This window comes from Dromaius novaehollandiae, chromosome 2 (assembly GCF_036370855.1).
Source record: "Dromaius novaehollandiae isolate bDroNov1 chromosome 2, bDroNov1.hap1, whole genome shotgun sequence".
Lineage (NCBI taxonomy): Eukaryota > Metazoa > Chordata > Aves > Casuariiformes > Dromaiidae > Dromaius > Dromaius novaehollandiae.
The window spans coordinates 97126954-97143022 of record NC_088099.1 but is presented as its reverse complement, the minus strand read 5'-3'; the positions used below and the strand labels follow the sequence as shown (position 1 = coordinate 97143022).

At 45.1% G+C, this 16069-nt stretch overlaps 1 long non-coding RNA gene across 1 annotated transcript; it reads right to left on the bottom strand.

Moving 5' to 3' along the window:
* Nucleotides 1–225: 225 nt before the first annotated feature.
* On the bottom strand, nucleotides 226–15059 carry LOC135327330 (uncharacterized). Its single transcript, XR_010387442.1, has 4 exons — nucleotides 14634–15059; nucleotides 3694–3763; nucleotides 1748–1854; nucleotides 226–358 (listed from the first exon to the last, which is right to left on the bottom strand). It is a non-coding gene; the product is annotated as an uncharacterized LOC135327330 (long non-coding RNA).
* Between the last annotated feature and the right edge of the window lie 1010 nt (nucleotides 15060–16069).

Sequence of the window (16069 nt, the reverse complement as noted above, 5' to 3'; positions counted from 1 at the left end):
GTCCTTCAAGCTCATATTGGCAGTTCACTGCAATGTATGATTGCCATTGGGCTGCAGGGGAAGGAACAGAGATACTGACCAAAGCACATTGTCAAAAAAAAAAAAAAAAAAAAAACCACAAAACCAAAGAACACAGAGTACAATGCAAACCCCAACAGCATTAGATCCAGAAGATCTTTGTCAAAGAATTATCCTACCTTTTTTTTTTTTTTTCCTGATTTTAGTCCCCCCTCCCATGCTCCCTTTGTGTGGCTGTCTCTGCTCATTTTCTCAGGTTCTTTTCAGCTGGGTTAGTACATTGCAGATCTGAACTGAGCCGTCAAACTGAATAATGCTTCCGGAGAAGAAATGAAAACACCTAGAAAGAAGAGAGGCAGATCGCTGAAAATAACCAAGAGTCTCAGATGATACAGCATAATATGATTCTCTTTAAAGGCACATATAAGTACATATATACACACATACGTAAATAGATAGTGACAGCAAAAAGCATTTCTTTATGTGTGTCTGTGGTTTGGAAACATACTTACTCCTTTTATGGCCAATTACATCCCTCTTAGCTAGAGATCTGCATATATTTCTATTTCATAAAATAGCCACAATTCATGGTCTTTTGAGGGTATGCAAGGTCAAACGTAGGCATTTAATTTCAGTAGCCATGTGTGGCAGGGAAGACTTCTTGCCTAGATGCCACAGGACAAAACCATGGGCAAGGCACACCGCAGAATCCACCCAAACACCCAGGAAAGGAGAGAGACCCAGTTCCCCAAAGTCACTAACCAGGAAAGGGCGTGAGATATCAGCCCTTTGAAACTGTGCATTTGTTATTTGTAGAAAAGCTTTGCTGAGAAATTTTTACACTCCACTGGTGCAAAGCAGTCTGAAAGCTGCCTCAAACAGGCAGCAGAGGTTTTTTTCTAGGATGGCATTGGCATAGAGCTGGAAGAAGCAGTTTTACACCATCTGCTTCCCCCTCTGGTTCAGAGGAGAGGCAAAGGACAAGGATGCCATGCACCACTCCTGGCAGCATGATTTACCACAGGCCAATTTAAACTCCCGCCAGTAAAATCTTTATACTATTAGATCATCATGTCTTCTTTGTAGATGACAATGACTTTGTGTGTGTGTGATCACATAGATGCAGTAAGGTAAAGATACACATCCATATGTTTGCGCATTTATGTTCTGGGCATTTTTTATTTTTGTGGGGTTGAGTAACACCACGTTACTATCCTGACTTGTTGGGGTTTTTTCCTTGAAAATTTCCTTGGATTTTCTTGTTTTTCTTTCAAACATTGAAGAATTTCTCAGTGGTATTAATCCCACAGCTCTTGCAACATGCCCATATTCTTTGGTTAGCCTTCAGCCATACAGAGAAAGCTTAGAAGGACATCTAAAACCACCTGTCTGGCTCTGAATCTTGGTAAAAACTCAGTATCTTGAAACATCTGTAACTAAGTTCCCATTTTCTCCACCTGTTGACACTCCATTTTGTAGTAATCCTTCTTCTGCCCATCCCACACTAGTTCTGTTCCTTCAGCTGTGATAATTTCTTCACCATGACCACAAACGCATGGGAGATGCACACATGGCAAGTACTGTCCCCCCCAGCTCACCTACACTACCTGAGTGATGTATGCCTATAATGCACATGTCAAGATGAGCTATGAGCACAACAAACTTACTGAGCCCCAAATCCCTTTGTACACTTCCACTGCCATAAAGCAGTCACCTGTAACTTCAGTACCTTCAGCAGGTTGCTGCTTAAAGACATCCTCATGCTGTTTGTCCTTGAAACTCCAGAAGATGTCCATTTTTTTTAATTCTCTTTTTATAGGTGCAGCTCTCAGAGGCCTGAGGAACCAAAGCAAAGCCATTAATTCAAATCCACTGAAAAGCGAGCTGACATTAAAGAGTTGGTGTCCCACATGTCTAAAACTCCACTATCAGTTTATCCAGATAAGTTTGAAGGCAACTTCTGCCCAAGGGATGTGGCTGGGGAAGGGATGGAAGAAGAAAGTCCCAGAAACTTCAGGTTGATGGTTTTGCATTTCATCATGGAGAGTGCAAAAACCACTGCAAACTGGACTTCTTATGGCCACAGTGGGCAACTAGTTTCATATTTTGCAGCCAGAGCTCATTTTATCCCTATAAGCTTCTGCAAAGACTTCTAGAGCACAAACCATGAGCAGAACTGAGGCAGGAAGCTTCCTGCACTGAGGGAATCAGCATCTACATGACATTGATGACTACAGTTGGGAAAGGACATGTTCCTACCTGACAAAGTCACTTTGGGTGCTACCTGAGCCATTGGCAAAGCTTAAGCGGAGTGGCACGTGAATGCACCCAGCAGAAGAGAAAGGCTGTCGTTTAAGGGTGAGTGTCAAAGTCACATCATGTCTCACTAGGTGCCAGGAGAGCACAAAGCAGGTTAGGAAAGGAGGCCTTCCTGGATGGCAGAGGATGCTATTTGTGGCATAAGTAGCCTTGTGTAGCTAAAGTGTCAAAGCTGTATTCCTGCCTGACAGACCCTGACTGCCACACGGGAGCAAGAACAAAAATGAACTTCCCTCAGTGAAAATATTATAGCCTTGGCAGCAGAGGACCTTGCCTGGAGGTCAATATGAGCCAATCACAAGGGGCTTTTGTGTGTGTGCACGTACGTGTGTGTGTGTGTGTGTGTGTGTGTGTGTGAGTGTGTGTGTGTGTGTGTGTGTGAGTGTGTGCATGTGTGTGCTTTCACCGCATATTCTGTCAGGGACCAATTTTCAGTGATGCAAGTCTCCTCTAACTGATAACACTCTAAATAACAGGTGAGTGACTCCTGGCAAGAAGGAGATTGTCTGACCTCATTGTTTGCCTTTTTTACCCCCTCTTTGTTCTTCACAAATAAAGGTTTTTTAATAAACTGAAAGGTCCTCCGCTCCTGCCTGATGATATGAAAGGAACCAGTGAGGTATGGTACAACGTGGCAGCAAAAAAAGAGAAGCTCATCAGAAAATAACAAAGGTGCAAGTTAAAGATAAGGCAGCTGTCAGAGATTAATCCTGCTGGCCTGATTGTTTTCTTTAATACCAAGGCCTGCAATAGCAAGTGATAAGTTTGCTGAGTAATTTGGTTTTTGGTGAGGAAATAAAATTCAGGTAGGCCTCATAATTGATTTCCCTTTCTTTAGTTTTCTAAACATTAAACAAAAAAAAAAGCCCCTTTGCTTTGACTACACTTTCCTCTTTTCAAATATGCTCCAAGGCTGTGAGCGTCTCCCCAAACTGGGTCTGCAGGAAGAAAACTCCGAGGGCAAAAGCACCCTCTCCTTCTCCAGCGTCCTCATGGGAATACATTTGTTTGCTTCTAAATGGCAACTGCAGCTCTTGAACATGGTTAATTCAGCCTGATGAATTCACCTTCACCTTACTGTTCGAAAATAGGTAAAATGTGAGGTGGCGGAAAAAGCAAACTTCAACAGAGACTCTGTGCTCTCAGGTCCTGGCTCACTGGGAGACCTGCCCATATGTGTTAGGGCTTCTGTCTTGTCGGTACCACGGTTTCTTTCCAAGGACATGGGAGGGGGAAGAGAGGGAACAAGGAGCAAGGTCTGCAGAGCAAGGCAGGAGCCCTGCAGGGCTGCGGGAAAGCCCATGGGATGTCCTTCCTGAGGTGCTGGTGAAATCCTGCTCCCTGCTCAACACCTACCCCTCTCTTCCTCATTCATGGGTGTGCACAGCCAGCCAGGTGAAGGCCACAGACACATCGCAGGCAGCAACTGTGGGAGGAAACAAGAGAGAAGAAAAGTTAAGGGAGGAAAACCTTTCCAAATAGGAGAGTCTGTAGCAGTGAGGCAGAACTCCTCTCAAGTGAGAAGATGATTCTGAGAGAGAGCCAGTGTGTGTGTGCGCGCGCATGTGTGTGTGTGTGTGCGTGCGGTGCATGCGCACACGAGGCAGCAGCAGAGCCTTATTTATTGTGACAAAATGAACAGCCCCCAGGATGCTCATCCAGCAGCTAATTTCTCATCTTATCTATTATGTGAATGAGATGGAAAAACAGTTTCCTGTTTTTCACAGATATCGCTAACATGAAAGATACAGAATGAATTCCCTTGAAAGCCATGCAGTCAGATCCAGCCACAGTCTCATTTATTTCAATGGAATGAAATAATGCAGTCAGGGCTGCCCATTGATGGGAAACAAGTCTATAAAACTCTGTATAGAAGCAAATGTATTAAAACCACCTCTAAAACTGGCAAAGAGCTTGATGGACACTTTCTCCACATCCATCTCCATGCACACCTGTGCATGTACCTGCAGACACTTGCTTGTGCACATAAGGCACGCGCAAACCTCGTCACCTCCCTTATTCAAAAATAGTATTTCCAGTGTGTTATAATGCAGCACCAGTGCTGCATGGAAGGGCAATCTGTGCTAGGGGCTTTTTCTCCATGAAGGAATCTGTTACTTCTGGAGAGCTTCTAAGGGTCTTATCAGGTGTAAGAGGTGACAAGTGTACTGAGCCAGGAGGTCTCAGCACTCAGAGTTTAGAGGCAGGCTTTGGAAAAAGTTCTGTGTAAGGGCAAACAGACATGCTGTCCAGTGTTGCAGAAGCTAGGCTTTTATTAAAGAAGGCCTTACTTACATATCTTCTAAGCATACACTCAGAAGAAAGCCCATAAAACGCCATCTTTGTATGTCCACAGGCAGCAGTGGCCATGACCTTGCTGCAGCTACAGCTACATCTATGCAAGTCTGTCATGGAGGAGAAAGTGAAATACCATCTTAACACTTTTCAGGCCATTTCTGCCCATTTCATGTTGTTTTTCACCTCTCTATTTTTCCCAGCAGAGGGAGTATCTGGGCTTAGATGAGAAGGAGAGGAGACAATCTTCTCATGGCAGAAATCAGGTGAAAACACCAAGCTCAGCCTAGCAGTAGTCTTTCCGCAGTGACTCCTTCCCTGCAAACAGGTACTGCAGCGGGGGCCCCCATCCCTGCCACTGTCAGCAACCCACAGGGGCTTTGCAGGATAACTGAACCACTGGGCCACCATCACAGACAAAACCACATTCACCTGGTGGCAACAGCAGCCTCACAAGTAAGCGTCAGCAGAGGAGAAAAAGAAAGAGGAAGGGCATTGCAGACCCTGCAGACCTGGTAGCGAAGTAGCACATGGCATATCACAGGCTGTTCCCTGCGGATGAGTTATTCCAGGGGTCCTGCTCCTACTGCAGCTCTTAGATCCTTAGGCCTTACTGCCAGAAAAGGCAAGTCCCCATGACTTCCATTATCCTCAAATAGAGTGGCAGCAGCTCTGAGAGCCACGACCCCTTAAAAGGCCTTTCAAAAGGTTTCCTTTTGCTTCCTTTCCTTTGCAAGGTAGGACAGCATGGAGACTGAAGGTACCATTCAAAGCACGAATCAGAATAATGGTGGGAGGGGAGGATCCAGCCTTCTTTAAGATGGGAGACCTCCTCAAAGTGTAGTCTTAGCCCAGTACCCAGTCAGAGAGGGACCAGGGCTGAATGTGAAGTACTGCCCTTGACAGTGTCAGGTCAGAGATGGGTAGGATATGCACAGCCACATCACACTTCATGCCCAGATTCACTTTCCTCAGCTAGACTGACTATGGGAAATGGGCCATGATCTTTGCTCCCAGTGTCCCCATCTGCTTTGCTCTTTTTTTAATTTTGGCTCTCGCCCCTCCTGCTTTTTTATTATGGGTTCTAGAGACAACAGTATCTCGCTGCCCTCCCTCAGCTGAAAGAGAGCACTTCTTATCCCATATAGGGTAAGTGTATCATCTGGCCTGTGGCGCGGGGGAAGCGGGCAAGGTATCTACCCCCTGCAGGGAGCTGGGAGGTTGACCCACATGCCTTTGAAGAAGTGATATAGCAAGTGCAGTAGACTCCCTTACCCAAAGACTTTTCACTCCTAGTAGCTCACGAATCCAAACTGGCACCTGCATCGAGTTCTGTCTGGTAGCAGGAAAACAATCCACGGGAAGGGAGCGAGAGCAGGAGAAGTGGGAAGGGGAGGAAGAGGAAAGCTGAAGAAGGTTAAAAGAAATTAGAAGAGACAACTCTGATACCAGTAATACACTATAAAGAGATGCTTCAGTTACACTGCAGCAAGCCACTAGTGTAGGAGAAATGAAAATAAATACAGCCTCCAGTCCTAATGAAGAAAATTCCAGAGTGGGCTGAGACCTTAACTGATATAAATGAGGATCATTATCTTCACTCTGCTCTTCTGCTCAGCACAGGGCAAGAAACGTGGTGGTGGGATGAGACTGCCAGGGGTGTGCCGGTGTGAAGTACTGCCTTCTCACCCCGCTATCGTTCCTTGGCAAGGAGACTCATGTGAAGGGTCTGTGGAAGCGTTCTGGGGGCTGTTAAAGTTGTGTGGACCATCTGCAGACCTCAGCTGTCCCAGGCTAATGGGGTTTGCCCCAGCCCTTGGTCTGGTCCAAAGGATTCGGGATCCCACCCTAGCAGAAGGAGTGGTTGCTCTCAGGAGGGATGGGATGCGGGTGACTTTGTGCTGTCCCCACATCCATTGTTCTAGGTCACTAGCCACCTGGACAGCATTAGCAGCCCACCAGGGAGGCTTGTTCATTTCAGTGGTCTTCCTCACCTCTTCAGAACCCACTTAGGCTGTTACGGTCAGTCTGTGCCACCCCAGAAATTCGATGCAGCCCTGGAAGCTAAAAGATCCCAGGTAAACACAGAGTCCTGCGCTTGCAAAGCAAAGGCAAAGCGCTTCTGACCCACCAGGGCTTGTTGCCTTGCTTACGCCCAGCAGCAGCATGGCAAGCGCAGTTTTAATGTTTCCTGCTGTTGTATAAAAATGAGGCCATGCAATTGATGCAAAGTACCCACATATCTGCTCAGCAGGAGAGGTCTCTGGGAAGAAATCTCCTCCCCTATCCCGCTCCTAAGACACAGGCTTCTCAGGAGGCCAGAAAGCAGTTCAAATTGTCCATTACGCCTATGCCTGCTCAGCCTTGCTCACCTGCGAGACCACCTCTCTCTCCCATCCATTTAGCTCCTCATGACAGCAAGACTCTGCTCTTCTTCCACGGACTTGTGATCTATGTGGTGTGGGACTTGCCACCACAAAAAGTTAAAGTGACTTCAAAATGCGCCATATTCAACATTGAATGCAGCCTCTTGCTGCCCTGTCTCCTGACCTTGTCTTCTGCTTTTCCTTCCATCAGTCCTTGCTGTGCACAACTCAGAGAGCGTGATGTGGGAGGGACGTGGTAATGTGGCCTCTCTTGGTTCACTCCATCACCACATCTACCTGTTAATATCTAATATCATATTCAACAGCTACATCATAAATCCTGCTCAGTTTGGCTGAGGCAAGCAGGTATAACATACAAGTAGGCAGCAACTCACACAATCTCTGAACATCTTCCCCTAATAAAAAGAGCTGGAGCCCAGATAGGGCAAAGGGAAAAAAGACACAGTAAGGCAAATTTACTGTGGCATTAAATCAAATTCTTAACAGAATATTGTCTTTAACATTTCTCTAGTGCCTGGGCAAAATCCTCTCATACAGACTTGATGGAAACACATACCTCACATAAGCAGCTCTGCTGCAGGTTAGGTGGAGGGAGAGAATTTTAGGGTTTATTTTTAATGAAAAACTGAGGATTTTATCCAATTTAATATTTTTCATAATGATCCATAAAGATCATAAAAGTCCCATAAGGAAAAGATATGGAAATGAAAGAAAACTTGTTTAGATGTTTTCATCTCAGAACATGTTGGCCTTTTGAGGTCAGATTTTGGAATTATGCAATGAAATTTGAAAATCAGATGTCAAAACATATTTTCCTTGGTTCATTTCAGTTTTTATATCGTTTGTGTTACTTATCAATTACATCAGGACAAGTCTGAAAACTGACATCCAGGAATATCATAAAATCATTGTAATTTAGAACTCCCAAATTAAATAAATCACCGAGTGGAATTAGCTCTGAAATGTCATAAGGCAAATTTCCAAAAGTGAAATTTCAGAGAAAATATTTAAACAACATACTTCTAGTTCAAATAGGGTAAAAATAGCACAACCAATGAACTGAAAATTCAGTTTCAGCCATCTGTAGTGAAGGCTGGCATCTGAGCACTACTTCCAATCAGACCAGCAACATGTTCACTTGCCTCTAAGGACATGGGCTAGCACGTGCAGAAGCTAATAAGTCTCCTGCATGACCTCTCCCAATTTTTTCTGTGGGGTGCTAGGAAAAGGGGGAAAAGGAGTGGGGAAGGGGTGAGAGAAGACAGATAAGAGCTCCAGCAATTCACTTGTTAAAAATCAGTGTTTCATCCTACCTTAGCATGAGGGACTGCAGTATACACAGTGTGGCTTCTTGCATGGCAGAAAACCAATCCAGATGCTTATTTTCATCACCATGCCACAGTAAATGACTCATCTTTAATCTCAGCCACACCTGGGGACAAGGGTTAAGCTAGAGTTCGCAACAGGTTTTGTCTACATTCAATTTTCTCAGGAAGGCCAGACCGGAGGGAGTAGGATTTGGGTGGCTTTAAAAAAAAAAAAAAAAACACAGTATTTGTATAGCTTTAACATGATTTCCTGGATTGCCTGACAGATAAGTTAGCTAGATCTAGACTGGCACATTGAAATTTTACTCAGGCTATTGTATCAAATAAACTAATCCTGACTTGAAAGAACTTCTTATTTCTCCTGCTCTGAGCAAAAGCGGTTCGCAACACCACGGTGAGGGTGTAGGATCCAAAGGGATTATGATGAAGCCACCAAAACTTTCTTTAAGTATACCTTGCTTTGGTAATACAAGTTTCTTGCATGCACTGTTCCTGCCTCCTTTTCAAAAGCAATCGAGGATGCTACTTTTGCTCCCAGTGCGCACACATCCTTAGTGCTTGAGCGAAGCATTAGAGAGCATGTTTTGCAAGCAATTTGCTGTAAGTGCTTGTACAAATCATATTTACCAGCACTTTCTGGAGCAGTTAACAGACTTTAAAGAATAGCCCTGTAAGTTCCCAGATAACTGGTATTAGACATATCTCTCTTTCCACGTCTCCAACTTGAAAGCTCAAAGCGATTCAAAACACCAGCTTGGGAAAGGAGCGATATGAGCTATGTCTGCTTTGCCCAGCCTCGGGAAGGGCTGTGTTATCCCTCTGTCCTGCTACCCTCTGGTTTTCAGCTGTGTTGCCTTGTGTCGGCACACGGGTCCACATGCCCTGGCGAGCAGGCTCCGCTTCACAGGCTCCCTGGCCAGGCATAGACGGAGAGGGCCTTGCAGCAGGCCCCATGGCGCTCTGTGGACACAGTTTTAGCGGCTTCCCAGAAAATTTAAGCCCAGACGGCTCCCCTGAGGTGAGGGAAGTAGCCTGCCTTATCCCAGCTGAAGGTTGGGTTCCTAATACTAAATTTCACTGCCAAGGAATTTTTGGTGCCTCAAGTGCCTAAACCACCAAAAAGGCCACAGAAACAAACAAAAAAGCATACCCCAAAGATGGTCCTCACCTGACAAGTTCTTTCTGAATATCATTTTCATTTGCTTTAAAGTATGGGAAGATGACATTTTCAACACAACAGGTATGCATGACCAGCTCCAAAAGGAAAACAAAGAATTGGAGTTGGCTGGTTAAAACCGGTAGGTCCCAGCATTGCTATTTTATTTATTAGTCTGCACAATTCTAGGGGGGCCATGGTAATTTACAGACATTTAGGAAGACCAGAGCTCTGCCCTGAGGAGCTTTTTTAGCTTAAATTAGGCAGCCCAAGCATAAACAAGCCTGGATAACAAGAACAACTGGAATTCAAATAGTAAATATTAAAAAAAAAAAAAAAAAAAAAAAAAAAAGTAGTGCTTCAGGCCACAAGTCATCCTTTAATTGACAGCAGTTCAATAGAAACCTTCCCAGGGCATGCCATTTCATAACTGCCTGCTGTGGGTTTCTCCTCTATCCTCCTGAAGCATCTGGCTCCAGCAACTGTTAGAGATAGGACCCAGAGCTAGATGAGTCGGTATCTGAGCCATCCACTCAGCTATTCCTCATAAGGCTCAGGTGTGACAGCGAAGAAGGAGGTCCCCCAAAAGGTGATGGAGAAACATAAGGGAAGACCAGAGAAGTCCACTCAACAGCAAAAGGCTGGACAAGGAAGGCACGGCAAAGGGTCGGAGCGAGAAAGTCTGAGCTAGCCATGAGTCAGGCACTGGACAAGGACGCTGGAAACCTGGATTTCATCCCAGCCTTGACCTTGGACAAGTGCCTTTGTCTCCATTTGCCTATTTCCACCCCCAAATGTTGTCTGCCTTCATTAGGCAAATTACAGAACTCTTCAGGGTAGTAACTGGCTCTTGCTATGTGTTTGCGCAACACCGCTCACAACAGGATCCTAATCTTCACTGAAGTCTGCTGGTGTTGCTGTAATGCAGAAGAAAAAAAAAGTATAAATACTTCAAAATCAGGAACAATGTTCAAAGACAGACAACTACAGGCAGTTCAAATGAATGTCAGCTAAAGATCTGATTTCCATTGTCGCTACTAATTATTACATGCCAAAAAGAAAATGGCTTAAAAAACCCAAAGCAGGCTTTGAATGATCACTCAGTGTCTGGGTACGCCTTTCACTAGGGAGTGATAGATAATTTTTGCATTAAATACATTTTAGTTGGAAAAAATACACTTTTCAGTATTTTCTCTCTTTTTTGCAAAATTTGTCATGATTTTTTAACAAAATTAGCACTGAAGCTACCACTGAGCATTTTTGCTTTCTGAAATATGGACCTTCAGTAAATCAAATATCTCAAGAATTATTTTGCTACCAAATTTCATTAAAGAATTCTGTGGCCTATTTCACAAGAAAGGAAAAAGACCATTCTGTGACCCCGCACAACAAAAAGAACTCTGAAAGTTCAAATTTGAAGAAACTCTTTTCCCCGATGTGAGGCCTGTTCTATTTTTCATGTAGTGTTGACAAGGACTAGATGAGAAAGAAATTCAGTTTCCATCATCTATTCAGTCTCTCTAACGATTAATGAGGGTGTCTGTTTCAGTGGTGTTTTCTTGTTAAATAGAAGCTCATCCCATAGAAACAGAACTTGAAACTATCAAATCATTTCACAACCAACAGATGGTAACAGCTATATAAGCAGCCCTCAGCTGGTTTTAACTAGCAATGTGAAGGTAGAAACTGCTGTATCATGATCAAATTCTGTATACTTCATGCATCTTTTAAGATTTCCTCTCTGAAATTTCCATGGCCAATTTTCAGTAAAAGATACCAGAGAAAGACTTTTCAGAGAAAATCCTTCTCTGAAGGCAGGGACTGAAATCAACTCTCCTTCTTTACACATATTTTTCCACAACAAAAGCAATTTTTTTCTACAAAAAGCCCCAGTATCTCAGTCTTCTATGATATTTTATCAAGACACCTGAAACTAAAGATCAGTGCATGTATGGACGGATACTGTGTGGACTAATCCTCTTGGTACTTTCCTTGGCTACCAACCTTTCTCATTCGGTGGGGGAAAAATATATATATATATATCAGCTTGGAAATACAGTGGAAATTTTTTTTTTTAAATATCAGCCTGGGAATATGCTGCAGATTACAAACAGGCACAGTCCCCCACTGTGAGGAAGGGATGCTGCAGGACTAGCTCATCCCAGTGACTTCCTCTAGTGTGCTGCCACATCAGGAGCTGACATTGGTCTGGACAGCTATTCGAGATTCAGCATAAAAATCAGGAGGTATTCAGGAGACAAAAAAGCTGGAGTCCCATTTTTCAGTCACCTAGAAAAATCCTTTTGACATAACAAACTGTTGTTCAACTGGTCGCTGCCTCTACCAGTAATCCCCATCTTTCTGTGCATAAGGCACAAAAACTGCTGAGCAAAATGTCACACAAACACACCGATAAAGCCAGTTTACACCTCCTGCTGTGCTCTGCCTTGTAATTAAGTTCTTGATTAGGAAATATATTTTAAAATATCTTTTTCAAGGTAAATTGAATTTTGTGTTTATGGGTCCCCCTAACTTAATTACCCAACACACAGAAATGAGCAAGCAGCAACAGGAAAAAGTTGAAAGACTCATAGTTTTTGAAATGCAGATGGCTCCATCCCTCAACCCAAGAAGGATTTCTCAGGATTGTCCTGATGGTTCATAAAGTCATTCATTTCAAAGCAAACAAGCCCGGAAAGCCTGGAAGGCCGCGGGGAGCAACACAAGGTGGGAAACCATTGTTTCTAATCCCACGTTACGCTTTCAGCCTAGCAAACGTCACTGCTCTGCAACGGCCATTCGGCAGCCTCTTCGGAAGAAATTCACGGCCTCAGTCTACTTACTATGAGTCAAGCAGTAAATGCGAACCAGCACTCATGTTGGCAGGCTCAAAGCGGGGTCAGAAATTGCAAGGCAGGGAGAACTGGCAGTTCATGCCAGGGTGTGGGGTCTGTCCGGAAGCGAGTGGCGCACGAGGAAGCGCCCCTTGCTACTGCCCTGGCTCTGTGCCTGCCAGGAGGGCTCCCCATGCAAGGGCTCTCAGCCCCGTATCTTTCATTATCACTAAACTCACAGGGAAGAAAACAGAAAATGTGCTAAATGGAGGCGAGCTGGTAGTGTCCTCTCGGTCTCGTCCCTTAAAGATTTTTGTCATCTCCAGGAAAGTTTCTTGAGCAGACTTTACCAGGGTGCCGCTCCCAAAGCACCACAGAGAAAAGGAAATATTTGCAAATGCTTCCAATTAGCATTTCTGGAAATACAGGTACCTGGAAAATGCACATAACAGATAACAAAGCATCTGTTGCCCCATGCCACTATCCGATGCTGCTGGTACACAGAGCTCTCAAAAATTTGAGTTCAGGAAACTTTCATCTAAACTACCTTGAAAAACCAATTTCAATACACTAGCATTTTTCAATTCCTTGTGCAGCAGCTCCTATATAGCTGTGGCATTCAAGCAGGGGTTGTATGCAGCACTCAGGTGCATCTTGTTAGCTGGACAGTTTTTCCTGTGCGGGTTTTTTTCTGCCTTGTCTTACTAAAATGCTTCCACTGTACCCTTTCCTTGGGCTTAACCTTCAGTACACTAACAAACAGCAAGCCATGAAGAGCCCGTAATGTTGTGGGAAAAAATACTGAAAAACCACTCATGCAAAAGAAAGCAAAAAAAAATCAAACAAAAAACGACCTGAGCTTTACAAAAAGCCACATAACCTACCTTTGTGGTTGGAGGAATTAAGAGAAACAAACTCATTAGCCTCAGATTAGTGAGAACTAAATCCATCTATGAGTAAGCTGCAGTATTTTACTTATCAGCACTCTCTCACTGCCCCCTGCAAAATATAGAGCGGCTACTGTATATCATTACTTGCTGGCAATTCTGAAGAGAGAGATACATATATACACATATACCTTTTGGTATCTAACCTGTTAGCGAGCTGAAGATCTGTTCATTATTGCTTTCAGGCACAGAAAGGAAATCTTCACTTTTTTTTTTAAACACACACAAAAAAGGAAAGACGAAGACTTTTTCCATTTACCTGCCCGAAAGCAGGCAAGAAGGGGGAAACGGGTTCCCGCGCGCTGCCCTAATTTTCGTCTGTTTGTGCAACGCTAGCTGCGAAGAAGCCGCCGTGTCCTCGGGGACGGCACTCACGGCCCAAATTCATGAGGGAGCGCTGCCACCTACCGGGCCTGGCCGGCGCTGCGCGGAAGCAGCCGCCTCTCCCGCCCCACGCCCATCCATGCACAGCGCTCGCACGTAAAGGGCCGCGGTACTCACGCTATATGAGAGTATTAATTAGGGGAAAACCGCTCCACTAACGCTTATCGGTAATAGCGGGAAAAGGCGCCTTTTGACCCAAACGCAGCGCGAGTTTTTCATTAGGGAAATTAGGCCCCATGGATGAAGGTAGTGACACATTTGGGGCTGATTTTGCATGACTTTTTCATCCTCGGACTTTCTACCAAGCAGAGCTGGTGGAAGAGCTATTCCAGCTCTCCCAGGAATACAAATCGGTCATCAGGCTCCTCCACACAGGGATGTTTCTCATCCTTCCTGTTTGCACTTACAGCCTTGCTCATCTGTCCCTCCCATTTCCCATTTATGCCCCTCTGGTCTGCAAGGTCCCAAAGGCGACCACAATGTCCTCTGCCAGCGATGCGAGAAGAGCTTGTCTCCCACGAGGAGGTCGGTCTCATGGCAGCTCTGCTTGAGCTCCTGCGACTGCTGCATTGCAGGGATTAGAAAACGCTCATGCGAGTGCGTGTTTGGACCTGTCAGTAGTGAGGCGGATTTATGCCTGGGACTCCGGGCTTCCATCTGACACCAGACTGAAAGAGTAGGATTTGGCAAATCAAGGGAAGATGCAGTGGAGGGCCAGGGCTACAGGGTGATCGTATTGTTCAACTTTTCAGTACATCAGGCCTATTCAGTAACTGATTCTCTACACTGCCACATGCCGTAATGTAACTTTTTACATCTAAACAATTGGTGGGATTTTTTTTTTTAAGTTGAATTACCCTAACCTTCCTTAGTGTTACCAGCAGATTCTTTGCATTTTACGCAGGGTTGCTCCCTCTGTGCTCAACACCAAGCATGAGTTCACCAGGCAACGCACACATTCCCACCTTGGGACCCCGCGGAGCGCCGCTGCACTGCATCCATCCACCCTCCAGCAGCTGCCCGAAAAGACGGACGCAGAGCTCCCCGCGGCCAGCCATCTCCACCGCCTGGGAGCTGAGGCCTGGACCAGCATCAACAGAAGCAGGAGTTCTGCAAAGAAAAAAGAATGTTTTCCTCCAAGTGTTTGTGTGCGTGCGCGTGTCATTTCCATAATAATTGTGTCTGTTGTCTGCAGACATGAATTCATTAGAGCAGGAGGTAAGGGAACCGCCAGTGTCAGTACACATTGCAAATTTCTCACACCCCCCTCCTTGATTGGTAAAGCACAACCTGAAGCACTGACTAGCTGGCAGCCTTTAAGTAAACCAAATACAGCCCGAGAGCTGAGACAACTGAAAAACAAATCAATGATTTTTTTTTTTTTAAGTAAGTACTCTGTGTCTCTTTTTTTTTTTTAAGAGTTGCTAGCTGTGTTCTGGATACCTCCTCTTCTCCCCCCCACTCTTTCCCCCTCCTTCCTCTTGTACATGCTCCATTGGCACTTGCATTAATCCCGGCCTGAAAGTACTAAATTGATGCAGAGCAATGCAGGCACCTAGGGGCAGAATATCCAAGGAACGAATGAATTCATCATTGCCGAGCCTCCCTGCCAGACCCTGTAGCAGCCCACTGCTCAGAGCAGCCTCAGCAGCACAAGCAGCCCAGCCCGGCCGCTGGCCACACACGTGGTGGCCCGCCGAAAGCACCGACATCCCCACGTGCCACGGGACGACACACGCGTGGTGGCTGCTGTGCACGCACCCACATGAGACAGCACAGGTGTCTGCTGAAGAAATCCAGTGTTCAGAAATAGGTGTCATGGGGAGAGGGAACCTTGCCGAAAGGAAGAGGTCTGCAGTCATTATAAATGGACCTTCACAGCAACAACACCAACAAAAAAAGGTTTTCAGGGAGAAACAGAAAATAATGTTTTGCAATTACAGCGCACAGCTGCTGCAGCTCCAGCGTGCGTGCTACACACAGGTGCAGCTATTATAACAATGAATAGCACGCACTAAAGGTGCCATCCATGTGGGTGATAATGCAAGGGCTGAAAAGGTATTTTCATTTGCAGCCTCATGTTGGGAAGAAAAAAAAAGAAAAAAAAAGTAGTAAGGTATTTCACAGGCACCCATCTCTGCCTGCTTGCAGGCTCTGGAGCATTAGGTGAGCAGGTGGGCACCAGCAGAGGAGCTCCTTTTACCGTCTGACTGGGGAATGCCTAATGATTCACTAGACAATATCTGAGTCAAGACTACTAGGCTGTAGCTGGCAGGAAAACAGGCAGCTTTTGCTGTTTGTTTCTTGAGAGCAGAGAGTTTTTAAAAGTTTCTTCCCTTTGTTCCATTTAAAACACCAGAACTTAGGCAGGGCTTGGGGAGGGTGTCTCTGCCGGTCTCTC